We start from the raw sequence: 17124 nt of genomic DNA on the forward strand, positions 1-17124 counted from the left end.
GTTCTGAACCACTGTAGATCATTGCAGCTTTCTGTTTCGACCTCTCACACTATAACAAAAATTAATTAACTAAATAGGGCCCAGTGTCAAACTTACATTAGGGGAGGGGGTCCCTAAACCATAATGGTTAGGGCAGAGTCAGTAGATAAACTAAGAACATATTCTGTCCTTATACTTTCTGGTGGACAAAGATATCCAGGGGTGGGCTGACCAAGTGGGTGAGGAGAGTGATAAACACTTCCTTATTAAATGAGGTAGTGGTTAAGAACTTTGCTAACATAGTCCTTACTGAATCCCACCATATTCCAGGTAATCACTAATATTCCTTTTCCGAGCAAGGTGTTTGAAAATGTGGTAGTGACATCAGTCCACATTCTCCCAGATGAAATAGATTAAGGTCCTGTTATGGTTGTTGTTACCCAGTTGGTCAAACCACACTGGGAAGAGTGCCACCTGCTGGTTCTACTGGACCGTTCAATGGCATTTGATATAATTGAATACGGCACCATTCTGGACCATCCAATTGGAATGGGAATTGGGTTTCAGCCCTTCCTGGACAGACAGTTCCAGAAGGCTGAGCTGGGGGATTCCTATTTGACAATTTGGCTGCTGGCAAACCCACTGGGTGAGATCATCTGGGGATGTGGAGTGTTGTGCAACTCATATGAGAATGGCACTCAACACCTTTTCTTTCCCATCAAACTCAAGTGTGGGTGATGAACATTTGAGTGGCACTTGGTTGGAACATTGCTGGCGGGGGGGGGGGGGCGCTTCACTTTGATTGTATGCCCAGCAATAGAGCTTCCCACCTTTGCCTCACCCCTTCATGGATCACTGCCTTGCCGTGGCGAAGGGGCTTGAAGAACTCAGAGAAGCTATGAACTATGCCGAGCAGGGCACCCAAGATGAACAGGTCATAGTGGAGAGTTTGGACCAAACGTGATCCACCTGGAGCAGGAACCGGCAAGCCACTCCAGTATCCCTGCCAAGAAAACTCCATGGACAAAGACAACAGGCATATAAAAGATATGACGCTGGAAGATGAGCCCCTCAGGTCGGAAGGCGTCCAACATGCTACTGGGGAAGAGCGGAGGACAAGTACAAGTAGATCCAGAGCTGATGAAGCGGCTGGGCCAAAGCCGAAAGGACGCTCAGTTGCGGATATGCATGGAAGCGAAAGGAAAGTCCAATGCTGTAAAGAAAAATATTGCATAGGAACCTGGAATGTAAGAACCATGAACCTGGGTAAGTTGGATGTGGTCAAAAATGAGATGGCAAGAATAAACATTGACATCCTGGGCATCAGTGAACTAAAATGGACGGGAATGGGCGAATTCAGTTCGGATGACTATCATATCTACTACTGTGGGCAAGAAACCCGTAAAAGAAATGGAGTGGCCCTCATAGTGAACAAAAGAGTGGCGAAAGCTGTACTGGGATGCAATCTCAAAAATGATAGAATGATCTCGATACGAATCCAAGGCAGACCTTTTAACATCACAGTAATCCAAGTTTATGCACCAACTACTGGTGCTGAAGAAACTGAAATTGACCAATTCTATGAAGACTTACAACACCTTATAGAAGTGACACCAAAGAAGGATGTTCTTCTCATTATAGGGGATTGGAATGCTAAAGTAGGGAATCAAGAGATAAAAGGAACAACTGGCAAATTTGGTCTTGGAATTCAAAACGAAGCAGGGCAAAGGCTAATAGAGTTCTGTCAAGAGAACAAGCTGGTCATCACAAACACTCTTTTCCAACAACACAAGAGACGACTCTACACATGGACATCACCAGATGGGCAGCATCGAAATCAGATTGATTATATTCTCTGCAGCCAAAGATGGAGAAGCTCTATACAGTCAGCAAAAACAAGACCTGGAGCTGACTGTGGCTCAGATCATCAGCTTCTTATAGCAAAATTCAAGCTTAAACTGAAGAAAGTAGGAAAAACCACTGGGCCGGTAAGATACAATCTAAACCAAATCCCTTATGAATACACAGTGGAAGTGAGGAACAGGTTTAAGGATTTAGATTTGCTGGACAGAGTGCCTGAAGAACTATGGATGGAGGCTCGAAACATTATACAGGAGGCAGCAACGAAAACCATCCCAATGAAAAGGAAATGCAAGAAAGCAAAGTGGCTGTCCAATGAGGCCTTACAAATAGCAGAGGAGAGAAGGCAAGCAAAATGCGAGGGAGATAGAGAAAGATACAGGAAATTGAATGCAGAATTCCAAAAAATAGCAAGGAGAGACAAGAAGGCCTTCGTAAATGAGCAATGCAAAGAAATAGAGGAAAACAACAGAATGGGAAGAACCAGAGATCTGTTCAAGAAAATTGGAGATATGAAAGGAACATTTCGTTCAAAGATTACCATAATAAAGGACAAAAGTGGTAAGGACCTAACAGAAGCAGAAGACATCAAGAAGAGGTGGCAAGAATACACAGAGGAACTATACCAGAAAGATATGGATGTCTCGTACACCCCAGGTAGTGTGGTTGCTGACCTTGAGCCAGACATCCTGGAGAGTGAAGTCAAATGGGCCTTAGAAAGCATTGCAAATAACAAGGCCAGTGGAAGTGATGGTATTCCAGCTGAACTATTTAAAATTTTAAAAGATGATGCTGTTAAGGTGCTACACTCAATATGCCAGCAAGTTTGGAAAACTCAGCAGTGGCCAGAAGATTGGAGAAGGTCAGTCTACATCCCAATCCCAAAGAAGGGCAGTGCTAAAGAATGCTCCAACTACCGCACAATTGCACTCATTTCACACGCTAGCAAGGTTATGCTTAAAATTCTTCAAGGAAGGCTCAAGCAGTATGTGGACCGAGAACTCCCAGAAGTGCAAGCTGGATTTAGAAGAGGCAGGGGAACCAGAGACCAAATTGCAAACATGCGCTGGATTATGGAGAAAGCTAGAGAGTTCCAGAAAGACATCTACTTCTGCTTCATTGACTATGCAAAAGCCTTTGACTGTGTCGATCACAGCAAACTATGGCAAGTTCTTAAAGAAATGGGAGTGCCTGATCACCTCATCTGTCTCCTGAGAAATCTCTATGTGGGACAAGAAGCTACAGTTAGAACTGGATATGGAACAACTGATTGGTTCAAAATTGTGAAAGGAGTACGACAAGGCTGTATTTTGTCTCCCTGCTTATTTAACTTATATGCAGAATTCATCATGCGAAAAGCTGGGCTGGATGAATCCCTAGCCGGAATTAAGATTGCTGGAAGAAATATCAACAACCTCAGATATGCAGATGACACAACCTTGATGGCAGAAAGTGAGGAGGAATTAAAAAACCTTTTATTGAGGGTGAAAGAGGAGAGCACAAAATATGGTCTGAAGCTCAACATCAAAAAAACGAAGATCATGGCCACTGGTCCCATCACCTCCTGGCAAATAGAAGGGGAGGAAATGGAGGCAGTGAGAGATTTTACTTTCTTGGGCTCCATGATCACTGCAGATGGTGACAGCAGCCACGAAATTAAGAGACGCCTGCTTCTTGGGAGGAAAGCAATGGCAAACCTAGATAGCATTTTAAAAAGTAGAGACATCACCTTGCCAACAAAGGTCCGTATAGTAAAAGCTATGGTTTTCCCAGTAGTGATGTATGGAAGTGAGAGCTGGACCATAAAGAAGGCTGATCGCCGAAGAATTGACGCTTTTGAATTATGGTGCTGGAGGAGACTCTTGAGAGTCCCATGGACTGCAAGAAGATCAAACGCATCCATTCTTAAGGAAATCAGCCCTGAGTGCTCACTGGAAGGACAGATCGTGAAGCTGAGGCTCCAATACTTTGGCCACCTCATGAGAAGAGAAGACCCACTGGAAAAGACCCTGATGTTGGGAAAGATGGAGGGCACAAGGAGAAGGGGACGACAGAGGACGAGATGGTTAGACAGTGTTCTCGAAGCTACAAACATGAATCTGACCAAACTGCGGGTGGCAGTGGAAGACAGAAGTGCCTGGCGTGCTCTGGTCCATGGGGTCACGAAGAGTCGGACACGACTGAACGACTAAACAACAACAACAACAACCTTTGCCTCATCTTTGACATCCTCCCATTGTTGTGCAGTTTTTAAACCACTGAATTATTGTATTTGTCATCTCATCTTTATCTGTTGTAGACAATCTCTATTTATATATAACAATAAATATATACATACATACACACACACACACACACACACACACACACACTTTAAAAACCCATGAATTCCTTTTTTATGGCAATATGAGTTACAAATATTTATGATAAGAGTAAGTCATTTCACCATTATGTCTGCAAATGGAAAGACTGTGTCCTTTTCCATGAGAGAGGAAATGAAAAGGAATGTATGGGCCAAGTTTGCTCACTCTAAAGTGTGTAGAAACTGAACAGTTTGAAATTTTTAAAAAGATTGTCCTTGAAATCCAAACTACAAACTTGGGGTTGTATCCAACATTAGACCAACAGACAGTAGATCCACTGAATTTAACAGACCATGTCTATTAATTTAAATGGCTCTACACTGAGTAGAACCAATGTTGAATACAACCCATTGAAGTTAATACACTTGAGCTACAACAACAACATTCTGTTTTTAAATTGTTGATTGAATACAAGAGTTTTTAAAAGATTCATATTCACTTTTCTTGGCCCTAAAGCATTTATTACATTTTTTCCAACACCCAGAGGTATCTTGACTTCAGACAGCCATGTTCTTACCACACCCATGGAGAAGATTGGCCTTAAGCAGGTCCAGGGATACAAACCATTCCATAGTTGCCAGAGAGCCCATGGGCAGCCATGGCCAATAAAGTTTTGAGGGGTGGTAGTCTGCCCAGCAATGAACATACCCTGGATGGAGGGGATCCATCCTTCCCATTGCTTCAAATTTCTGGAAATAATTCCCAATATTTACTTATTTCTGAAAAAGTAATCACAAATTACCCATGATTCCATTCCTCCTGCAATAACCAAACATCTCAAAACATGCTAGCAAAAAAATAAACGCACACACAAAACCCTGGCAGAGATGCAGTAATTTGTTCAATTTTATCAAAGTGTTTATCCTGCTTATCTGGAGGGCAGAAGCAGCAATTAGCTGCTGCTGCATCACAAAACACTCAGCCTCTGGAAATCAGCATTCAAGGAAATGTTCTACAATATGTATTGCAGGTCCTGGTACTTCTACACAGCATTTTACAAAGAAACTATTTTCCAAAGTCGATTTAAACATCTTTGTGCAAGGCACTAGAATAAAAGAGGCGGATGAACTGGCTCACTTATCAAATGAATTGGGAATGAAGAATATTACATTTTCTAAGTTGCTGAAATGCTGCCTTTTCAATCTCGCTTTCTATGCTTCCAAGGGGGGTTATTTCACATGGAAAACAAAAGCAACATGAGAAGTAGTGGGGGTGGGGCATAGAGATGCACAAATAGAAAAGGCCTATACAAGAAAATACTCAATAATTGATTTCAGTGAGAAAGGCTGGATGCTCTAAATATATTTCAGATACAGAATGCTGTACATAAAATGAGTGGCCACCGCTGAAAGTGAGAGAAGAGGAAAGAAGGAAGCAGAAATACTACTTGCTTACCATTACCTGCTGTAAATAGCACCTAGAGAAATACTAATGCTTATGGAATGGGCATGGGTCAGAGAGTGGCAAAGGAGATGTTGGGACAGGTCCCCAGGGCAACAAGAGACAAGCTGGTGTACCTGGAAGCTGAAAAAATACTACCTGCATCCATCAAAGTATAAGAGGGTTGAATTAGTCCTAAAGGAAGAGGCCACTGGAAAACGTGCAAAACTGAAGAATCATTTAATACAACCCTTGATGCTTCACATACAACCACTAGTCAGCACAAGATTCACTATTACATGGCTAGGGCAGGAGATGAATTTTAAAAAGGCAAACGTACCTACTGATACAAGGAATTGGCATAGCATTAAAAAGGCTGCTGATCATCTTTCATTTACTGCCAGGGAGAGATTTGCAATGTATCAGATGCATACAGTGTTAGGATGCTTTTTAGAATGTATTTATTCACATTTTTTCAAAGTACAAACAATCAGCAAACAATGAAACAAACGCTAATGGATGTATACGAAAGCGCAAATAAAGTATTTTGATATATTCATTTTTGTCAGGTTATATACAATGCTAATCTGACCGAGAGTAGACCCACTGAAATTCATGGCCATGACACACTTAGATGAATTCATCCCAATAGGTCTACTTAAGTACTACTTAGTAGAATACAACCCTCCAATTTATGGCTACCCTCAAAACAGTTGGGAAGGCTGCAGCCCCAGGCACACCTACTAGAAAATCTCATTGAACTCAGTAGGTTACAGTCCTGAGGATAAAGGACACACATGTATTAAGTGCTGGGTGGAGGGAGCAGAAAGGAATAAGGAATACAGCAGCTTAGCTCTAAGAACACTAGCCACTTTTATGACCTTTGGCTGGTGTGGACCATTATTTACAACATAATGGCATTTGGAGAACAAAGTTCCTGACCTCTACAGTAGGAAGGCAGCACAGAAATTCCATGGGGGTGAGGGTGGGGGATTAGAGTGGTGGAAGGCAAGAGAAACTAAGACTTCGAAAGAGTCTTTGGTAGAGAATGTGGGGGAAGATGATGCAGCCCGCAAAACAAGGAGGGAGAAAATATAATGAGTGAAAAAATGTACAGCAGGAAATTAAGACTAAAGGAAGCTATATTGGTGGACAGAAAAAAACTCCTTGGGGAAAATGGGCAGCATAAAAGACAGGTAGGGTGAAAGACGTGAAGCAAAGCAGGAGCTATATTCAGGCACCTGAAGAGCAAATTCACCTTCTTAGCAAGCATCTTTAAAGGCCTCTCTCCAAATTATTTATTTATTTATTTATTTATGAGGCAGCTAACCGCTAGTTGTAGAAAGTCTCTTCACTGTTTCAGTACATTAATGACCCTCCCTTTCTAGAACTGAATAGGAATATAATAATGGGTAGAACGGTCAGATTCTGTGCTCTGACATTCAGCAGAGATAGGTCAATTTTCTAGCTGGCCTGTTCAGGAAAAGGTACATGAATTGGGGAGAGAGATGTCTAAAGCACCAGAGTTGGTGAACTATATTGTGAAACACATATATTATGCACAAAGTGCCATAAAAGATCATACAGGCACAATTAAAAGCCTGGTGGAGAAATTGTTGGAACCAAATAAATGGATATAACAGACTATAGCAATGCCAGCTGAAAAGAAGGGAGAAACCTGTTTAGAAGGATACAGACAGGGAAACATACTGTTAAAGAGGTGCCATTCGGGACCGAGAACCCTCTCCAAAGTGAGCAAAGGGGTAGTGTTACATGAATTTTACGGTGCACACATACCAGACACACACTCCACAGAAAACAAATCCTTCACCCTTCAAAATTTAGGAAATATTCCCTGAAAAAATAGACACTTTATCCAAGTTCACAAAGCAATCCTGAAGCCAACTTGACTCTCTTAATGACCCCTGACTCTAATCAGTCCCAATCAACATAGCCATGGAAGTTGTCTTCCAAAACATCTAGAAGCCACCAAGTGGGCTATTGCACCATACAGTTCAACAGATACTGCAAAACCAAAATCATAGTTGAAAGTTTTCTGCGCAGAATCCTATTGCTCAATAATTATTCTTTCCCGTCAACTTATTCAGAATGCAAGGATACAATTTTAGAGTCTGTGGTACAATCACCAGCAAGCTTTCTAATCACAACAAATTTGACACAAACAAATGGCAGATACTGCTAGTGAAAGGACTGGCAGTGGATGACAATCAAATACCTATGCTTCCAGAGATCAATCACATTTTTATGTTATGTTGTTGTTGCTGTTACTGATATCATTGTTGTATCTTTATTTTTAGATCTTATGGTTTACGTGGAAATTGTCTCCATTTGGTTGTGAACGTTTTGATGTGTTTTATTTATTGTTTATGATTTCTGCTATGTTTGTAATTATGTAATTTTGTAATTATGCAAATCTTGTCATGTTGCAAGCCACCTTGAGCATAGTTGCAACTATGGAAAGGTGGCATACAAATAAAATGATGATGTTAATCAGTAGACACAAATATCTCTTCACTCTTCTATTCAACGTTTACAAGGATTTTAATGAACTGGAATAATGTAACAAAGAAGGGGGGAAATGCCAACACACACACAAAAAATCATGTGTCCCTCAAAAGGTCTTGGTACTACAAAGTCACAAATTACTGGAAACCATGGGTATATGATATGGTGTCATTTTCCCAACACTAAAGAGATGGTAGTAACCCATTAATGGGACACATATGGTATAGAAACCCAGTGGAATGAAGCAGTTGAAGCCTTAAGTCTCAAATAAATAAAGGAGGACGTCCTGCGCATCAGCTATGGAATAATGTTAATACAAATAGATAGGCCAGTTACCACATGCTCGCTCTCTCTCTCTCTCTGAGGCTATCCAGCCAGATCTACCAGTCAGTTATTTCAGAGTTCTGTTCCAAGAACCCCAGGGCCACAGAAAAGAGAACCGATGGGCATATTGTCACTGCATAGAGCAACCATGAACAGACAACCATCAGCCCAAAGCTGCAGTCCCAAACTTTTGTGTAAATTGTACTAAATTTACAATGCTGTGGGGCAGGAGTGTGCACACACATGCACTTTACAGTGCCCTTGTTAATAACACTTCTTTTTTCATGTACGTAAAGGCAAAGTGTCCTGAACTTAATCATCTCTCACTTCTGAGTCCAGGCCACTGGCAAGTCTAAAATTAGTCTTCCAGTTTTCCCAGAAAGAGAAAGTGATGAAAGCCTATCACAGTAGACTGATTGGAAGATTTATTGGCCCCATCAGCTAAGGAATCTGCACTTCAAATGGTAACCTTGGCTACTTTTCGTAAACTATGCTATTAATTGGCTTTAAGCACAATAGAGGAGTCCATTAGGATCTGCCAGTCACTCCCTACTGCCCTTTCAATGAAAGGGCCCAGAAGTATTTCCAAAGTTGCTTAAGGGTTTGTTTGCTCACTTCAAACCCTGCCCTGCCTCCTGCTGGGTTAGGGGGAGATAATTCAGACATGGCCTGGCAGGTTTTTCCTCTCTCTTCTTCACCGACTCTGCATGGCACCAATCCCTTTTCACTGAAATAATGATGAACTGAAGGTCTGTCTAGAGCATGGGTGTCAAACACAAGGCCCGCGGGCCAAATCCGGCCCGCCAGACCTCGTCATGTGGCCCGTGGCATCAAGGGCGAGGAAGCGAGCTTCTCGTCCTTTTTACTGGTCCCGACCCAGATTTTAGGGTCCGCACTCCGGCAGAGGCTCTCTGCCTTTCTAAAAAGTGACCCACGCGAACAGCCTTCCCTGCCTGCTTGCAGACAGGGCTCCAACCGACGCGCCCCGTCGGCGCTGCCTACCGGCCGGTCCCACAACTTTTGCCTGCCTTGCGGACCGGGCAAAGAGGCTCGCTCAGTCCAGTCCGGGGCTCGCTGCGGAGGAGGCGGTCCCGCCAAGCCAAGCTCGGAGCCGGCTGCCTCCGCCCCTCGGAGCCTCCCAGGCACGGCTGCTCGAGGGGGCGGGTCGCACGTGCGGCAACTTTTGGAGCCCAAGAGAGCCGCGGAGGCTGGCAGCGAGGGCAGGGAGCGAGAGCCACACTTGGGACGCCGCTCGGTCACTCGCTCGGGCCGCAAGAATAGGCCACTGCGGCGCTGCAGCTGGTGAGGAGATGGCTTCTGCTCTGCTGTGTTGGGACAGGCTCCTGTCTCCTCCCCGTTGGAGCTCCAGTCTGCCTGGAAGCCCATCTCATAATCTTTTAAAAAAATCATTATTATTTCTTCTATTCTTATTTAAAATCGTACTGGAATAGGTATATTAAATAATGTATAGGTTCAAGACAACACACACCAGTGCCTAAGGAAAAATAACTTTGATAAAGTCCTACAGATACAACTGGCCCTTTGAGGGTGACCAAACTGCTGATGCGGCCCCCGATGAATTTGAGTTTGACACCCCTGGTCTAGAGGCATTTTTCATGGTTCCCAACAATATAGTTTCATCCCAAACTCCTCTGAAATATTCATTTATAACAATTAGGTAGTGTGCATTTCAAATTTATTCATTCGTTCAACAGCTCCTTTAAATATTTTTCAAAAACATTTAAAGATCTGGAGAAATTGTAAGTTATATGGGAACTGTAACTAGGTGATATTACCTATGGCTAAAATAATAATAATAATAAAGACTGGAAAAAGCAGCAAAAAAGAAAGCTACTTCCATGCAGCAGTTTAAGGAAAACACAGCACTGCTTTGATCACCTTCTTTGGAAGCCCAACAGTTAGTACGATGTGTTTGTTTAAAAATCAGCCAGAATTATAACCTTTCAATCGTGTGAAATTACTGTGCCTACTCGGAACGTTTGCTAATTTGGTAAACATTAGCAGAAACATACAGCAGGGCAACATTAACAGCAAATTCTGCACTATGTAAATTTAACACAGCACGAAGAAATTTCAATTCTGCCTCAAGGTTCTTTTAAAGGCAAAATGTGGAGTAGCCAAGTCAGTTTTGCACAATGCAGGGGACGGAGTATGGGGTGGAAGAAGCTCATGGAGTGGGTACTAAATGACTCAGCAGAATTTCAGGAAAGAGGAGAAGAGCACCGCAGCCATGACTGAAACTGTCTGCTTTCATTACAGATGCACCTACTGCACCTCCACGCTGGACATATACACACAGTTGTCTGTTATGGGCAAGTCAACATCACATCAATATTCACAAGCATGACTCAAGCTTCCCTGCACATCAAGGAATGACTTGCTATAACATCAGAGAGAGAACCTTCGCTTTTCTCAAAAGCAGAAATGTTTCTCAACAAAGCTGCCAGACATCAAATGCAGCATAAGTGAGATACATGAACAGGTGAACAAGCTCTCAATTTTTTATTTTGGGTTTTTTTAAAAGAAGGCATCAGCCTAATGCACCCATTTTCTGGATTATTTTATGTTGCTGATCTGCCACATATAAGCTGCTTCCAGCAGTGGAAAATCTCTTAAAATTAAACTCATGGGCTTATAAACAAAACCTGAGATAACCAGGTCAAAATACTTGAATTTTAAGGTCAAGAATCAGACATAATCTCTAAGGTGTTGCATACATGGCATTTATTATTGTGTTAACTATTATCTGTTAACCATCAAGTATGAACATTTACAGTCCTTGACATGCTGCAGAACGTTCCACTGAATAACGACTAGCCTTTGCTTCTAGGAAGTTCTGACCATTTTGTCTTCAACTACCGTAAGTGATCTTGCTTTGTCTTATTGCATGTGTATAGAATCAAACAAAAAATTCACAACTGTCCCTCTGTCCCTACACAGATATAGAATCTGAAGGCTCAAAGGCATGTGACCTGCATGACCTGAGTTTGGGATAACACTTTTACTTTGCTCCTGGTTGACTTCAGCATTCACGTTGATTATCGCCCTGACTTCTTGGCCTCGTCTTTCTTCAGCTTTGAACAGACTCCCCATTCACTGCCTTGGGCATTCTTGAGTTTCTCTTCACCAAAAACCACTCAATCTCAAATGCTTCTGTAGTGAAATTCCCTCTGTCAGACTGATACCTCATCTACTTCATCCACCTCCCCACATTTTGCCTCTTGCTCCTCCCAAGACCTCCAATCCACTGATTCTCCATCTGCTGTCTTTGCCTCCTTCTCAGACTCTGCAGTTTTCACTTTCAATTCATTCTATCCTGCCCGCAGCTAGACATATCTGCCCACTTTTCCAGGAGACTACTAACTCCTCTCATTCCCAGCCCTGGCCCACTGCTGTCTCCATTCATGTTCTCTCGAGGCTGAACACCTCTGGAGGAGAACAAAAGACGTGGCCAATTTCATCCACAACCTTGCACCTTCTCATCTGTTTTATAGTGCAGCCAAAAAAGACTACACCACCTCTTTAACCCACACCAGGAATTCTTGAAGCATCTTCTCCAACTTTGATACCCTCCTCAATCCTATCCCACCCTCTTGTCTCCCTTTATGCCCCAGCTCTCCACGATTCCGTCCTCAGCCAGTTCTCTTGCCTGTTCTTTCAATGTTTCCACAGGGAAACACTCTTTCTCTGCTTTCCTGCTCTTTGTTGGGGGTCCCTTTATGTTTATTCTTACCATCCTGCTATTCTTTCCCTTCCTTAGGTATCCTGGCTACATCCCAAAAGAGATTTCAGTATCAGCTATATGTCGATGACACACAGATCCTGGTATTTAGTGTAGTCTGAATTTATGAATATGTTCTCTACTGAACTAACAGTAATTCTTAATATCCCCAAACCCAAATTGTAGGACTCTGTTGTCTTTTAATTAGCTACGCATGGATTTGAACATACATAGTGTAAACTCTGCCTCTAAGCTTTGGCTGACATTTCAGGTGAAAGATGAGGTGTTCAGGGGTACAGTTCTAGTTTGTGAGACTGAGGTTCACACATTCATTGACTGTGAAAACAGGCCTACCCTCTTTGGCAAAGTTGACTTGGGGAGGGTAGAAAATTACCCCTGCAGTTGGAATGAGCTTCAGAGGCATCCAAAGCTCAACCTTTTCTCAGAAACAAAACCCCAGATTAGTGAAATACTGAGAACAGCAAAACACAGGATTTGAACCTATTACCTCAACAGTCCATTCCAAGCAAAAGTACTATGTTCAAGCTAGAGTGCTATGCTTTCAATGGCAGTTTGACCCTCATAATGTCTGCACAGCACTTTGTAATACAAAGGCTCAGGCCCAAGAGGAAAATGTATTTGATGACCTCCTTATATAGGCTGCCAAAACATTACAAGCAACTTACTTGACCACAAAGCACTCAACTCATTGCATTTACATTCCATACAAAGGACATCAGAGGATTGTTCACAACATATTTTTGTACAGTGGCCTAAGACGTTATCGCTACTTTCACATTTTGGGGGGTGGGGACAACCCCAGCGCATTCAGCCAAGTAGAAATAGTTGATTTTGATACTACAGAATATACCAAATTAGTTTCACTAAGATTAGTAGTCAAGCATAACAGCCTATTGCTTCTCTTTCCACTCACCTACCCTTCTATGTGAAAAATACTTTATTTACCTGACTCATTGAGGGGCAGTTGGAACACACCAGCGTTGGCACCATTTAAAAAAATGGACTGATGTTTCATAGCCAGCCTACCTTATAGGATAGCTTAGGGGGAGAAAGCCACTCTGCCAGTAGCTTTCTGTAACAGGGAGGTTGCTACTGATTAATACCTAAAGCTGCTGTGACAGGCTGGCTGCAAGGTGCTCACAAACAGAAGAATTGCAGTAGGCAGATATTGACCTTCACTTGTGATTCTCTGTATTGCTGCAGAATTCTCCTCCTGAATTCCTCTGGGGTTCCTGATCTATCAGTATCTTGGCTCCTCGCACACAGTGGCTGCTGCATAGCTGCTTAGAAAGCAGAATGGCATTCACAGTCATCAGGGTGGGGGAGACTGGCACAGTAACTTTGGATTTAGATGCAACTGGCTTCATCAACCTGGATTCCTAGAAAAGCACATGCACTTTTGTTTTTTTTTTGGGGGGGGGGCACTGCCAAGATTTCTACACTATGCCAGATGTTTTGTCTTCATCCCTCCCCTATACTCTTTTCTCTGGTGGCAGCCGTAGCAAGGGAAATAACTTTCTCCTTTCTCCCTATGACCAGCACAAGCAATCTACCAAAATATCAGACCGGGGACATTAAGCCTGAAATCTGCAAGTGTGAATGTTGCTACAAGACAGGGCAATGGAAAACTACAGAGAGACTTATAGGTCATAACTAAGGTGCTCTCATGAAGGAAATTAAAAGGAGAAAATTAACTTGGCAGTCAAATGTTTCTCAGAATACTGAAGCTGTGTATTTTTACCAAAACATTTTCTATCATGTGCAGTACAAATTGGCTTGGTGTTCAGCCCCCTGATAGGAGGGTGTCTTTTGTACTGCTGTACTAAAGATGTGCAAATGTGCCTGCTTACACGACCTATTCCTAAAACACATAAGTCTGTGGCTTTGATGTTTCTTGGAGAACAGAGATTGCTACAGTACATTCCGTAACTCCAGCTCTAAACTTCACAACAGACAGCTGCGCCTGTGATTAACAGCAGGTAACCTCAGTTTCTGTCAATTTAATGAACTCTGCCAAGACAGAAAGGCACTGTGGAAGCCAAGAGGCATGAAGTCCCTGTGTAAAGAGATTTCGGAAACTTCACCAGGGAAGAGTTTGCTCTGTATAACTTCATGAGAGTAATTCCTTCCAATATAAAATAATGTGTGGACTACATTGCAAATAAAAACAATAATGTTGGGACCCAATTAAACTGACAGCTTCTGGCACTGATGTTCTGTATCTTTTTATCACAGTGGCATTACATTATACAACACTTAGAGGGAGGAAACCATGAAGGCTGCTAGAATGGAATAGGCATCTGCTCATTCCAGTGAGGACAGGGAAAGAAACTTTGAAATCAACAGAGCTGGGCAGTATCCACCTTGCTTGCTGGCTTCCCTTATAAAGGCCAGCTTATGGGCATAGCCCTTCATAAATATTGACTAGGAGATCACTGCAAAGCTTGTCTTGCTGCTCCCACAAAAAGGGCATTTCAGAAATGTTAGCGTTTGGTTCCTGAAAAGAGTGAGCCCACATAATAAAAATGTCTATGCACCCTGAAAGCTTGTTAGCCAACCTGGCCAGCACAGATTGTCCACCAACCACTGTAGATACTCTATTTCATGAACCAATCAAATCATCCAACGCTCTTGTAACTATCATTAACTATATTACAAATTAACTGTAGGTAAGGGTGAAGCCTTGTTTCCTGCAAACATTCCAAAAACCAAATCTCTTGCTGGTTACAATTAAGAAGAACATTGTGAACCTTGCAATTTACAGGGGTCAGGTTCCTGACTGATGTTGTCCTGTGAAACATGGCATCATTTTCACTTGCTACCAATACCTTATTATTATTATTATTATTATTAATTTTGTATACCACCCAATACCCGCAAGTCAAAGAATTGGAGATATGGAAGAGATTCCCCAAGGGTCATCCAATCCAACCCTCTGCAATGCAGGAATCTAAACTAAAGAATCCATGACAGATGGCCATCCAACAGCAACATCATCTAGCCCACAGTTCACCAGCTTCTTTGCAAGAATAGTGTGTTAGACTTTATCAAAAGCCTTACTGAAATCAAGATACACTACATCCATAGCATTCCACTGATCCAACATGCTTGTAAGTCAAAAAGTAAATCAAATAAATAATAAATAATAAAAAAGTAATAAGATTAGTCTGGCATGGCTTATTTTTAAGAAACCCATGCTGGCTCTTAGTATTCACTACATACTTTTCGAAGTGCTAACAGACCAGCTAATAATGTGTTCTAGAACCTTTCCTGGTATTAATGTCAAGTTGACAGGTCAGTAGTTATCTAGGTCTTCTCTTTTTCCATTCTGAATGGGGACAACATTTGCCTACTTCAGTTTTGCAGGGACCTCACCTGTTCTCAAAGAATTCTCAAGGATATCAGTGAAATCAGTGAAACAGCCACTGCTGTCTTTTAATCAAGCCAAGAATCCAAATTCCTCCAAATCTTACTTTGCTTACCCTAACCTCCAACTTAAGTCCATCCCATCTGCCCAACCCTAAACGTTCTCCAGTAGTTGGCAAACACCTGTGCTTGCACAGAGCTGCAGGGCCTCTACAAATACAATTGGGTGCAAAGGAAAGTTTCAGCTAGTAAAGTGAAGGTGTCTGGCCATTTCACTTTCCCCTCCTAGCTGGTGGCTACAAAGCTGAATCCTTGGCATTAGTGATAGGGGTTTCCCAGGATTTGATTTTATTTTATTGAAGATTGGGGTAATTTGCATCAGAATTTTTTTCTGATGCCCTAGGGTGATCTCATTTAGCATATCCGCTTTAGTTTAGTGAACAAAGCTTAAAAAGTGCCCCAAGTTAATCTTCTGTCCCAACACACCACAAGTATTTGACTTCAAATATATATATTCTCTCACATACTTACTAGGGATAATCACCTCAAAGACATTAAATATAGCTTTGAAACAGCTATGATCGCCTAATATTGTATTTGCTATTAATACTTATTCATTGTTACTTAATGAACTTATGCAATGGAAATTTTTCCATGGAAGAATAAAGTTCTGTCCCACATCATTGTTTACCACTACAGCTTTGATGGTCAAATGGGAATGGTTCCTTTCAACATCTTCTCCAGAGATGTGCATATATCGCAAGTTGCTTTAAGTACAATTTTTAACGAAAAGGCAGCATACAAATTAAATCAAAATTGAATCCAAAATTGAATCCAATCAAAACAGAAGCCAATCACAACTCCAAGAAAAAGACTGCATGTACAGACAAAAATCACACCGCGGTATGAACAAGTGTTAGGGAATCGCAAGAATGTGGTATGAGTAGTTTGTAATTTCAACCCCAAGTAATGGAGCGACCACCCTCTTCCTTTGCTGAAAAAGCCAGAGGCGGCGCTGTCATATAAAAGCAGTATTAGCCTGAGTATAACAGGAATTCTTTAAAAGGCATATAAATTGATATGCATCATATACTGCTGGAGAAGTTAATTGGTAGCGAACTTAAGCAATGATGGCTGTACAAACCCTTAACTTTTATTCCCCCCAACCATCAAATGTATATTAGTCTGTCTCAACCATGTGAAGCCACAATGACATTATCAAACTAACTTCTGATATAATTTACCTTCTCCAATTTGAAAGGGAAAAAAATGAACAAGTAGTGTTTTTTTCTGACAAGAACAGACACCATGACTTTTATTTTAAAAGAGACAGCATTTGGGCAACTGTGTATCTACATATTTCCAAACACTTTAAGTGAATCTCCACAAGCTAATAGCAAATCCCTCATCAGGAGGCTGTATACCTTTCCCATCACCCACAACTTCAGATGTTACTTTACTAAATGGAAGGTTTGAGATTATCCTTCCTCCAAGCTTTCCTCTTCCTTCCAGGACTTGATCTGAACCACCCTGTGCTACAGCTGTCCTGTCTATTTTACAGAT

At 41.9% G+C, this 17124-nt stretch overlaps 1 protein-coding gene and 1 long non-coding RNA gene across 5 annotated transcripts in view; one reads left to right on the forward strand and one right to left on the reverse strand.

Moving 5' to 3' along the window:
• Nucleotides 1-17124, reverse strand: part of CAMTA1 (calmodulin binding transcription activator 1) — a 696897-nt gene that overhangs the window by 659938 nt on the left and 19835 nt on the right. The window lies entirely within an intron of this gene.
• On the forward strand, nt 6227-14917 carry LOC310684099. The gene is made up of 3 exons (XR_014514684.1): nt 6227-6778; nt 10713-12327; nt 13735-14917. It is a non-coding gene; the product is annotated as an uncharacterized lncRNA (long non-coding RNA).

This window comes from Podarcis tiliguerta (assembly GCF_965153285.1).
Source record: "Podarcis tiliguerta genome assembly, chromosome: 8".
In the NCBI taxonomy this organism is placed as follows: Eukaryota; Metazoa; Chordata; class Lepidosauria; order Squamata; family Lacertidae; genus Podarcis; species Podarcis tiliguerta.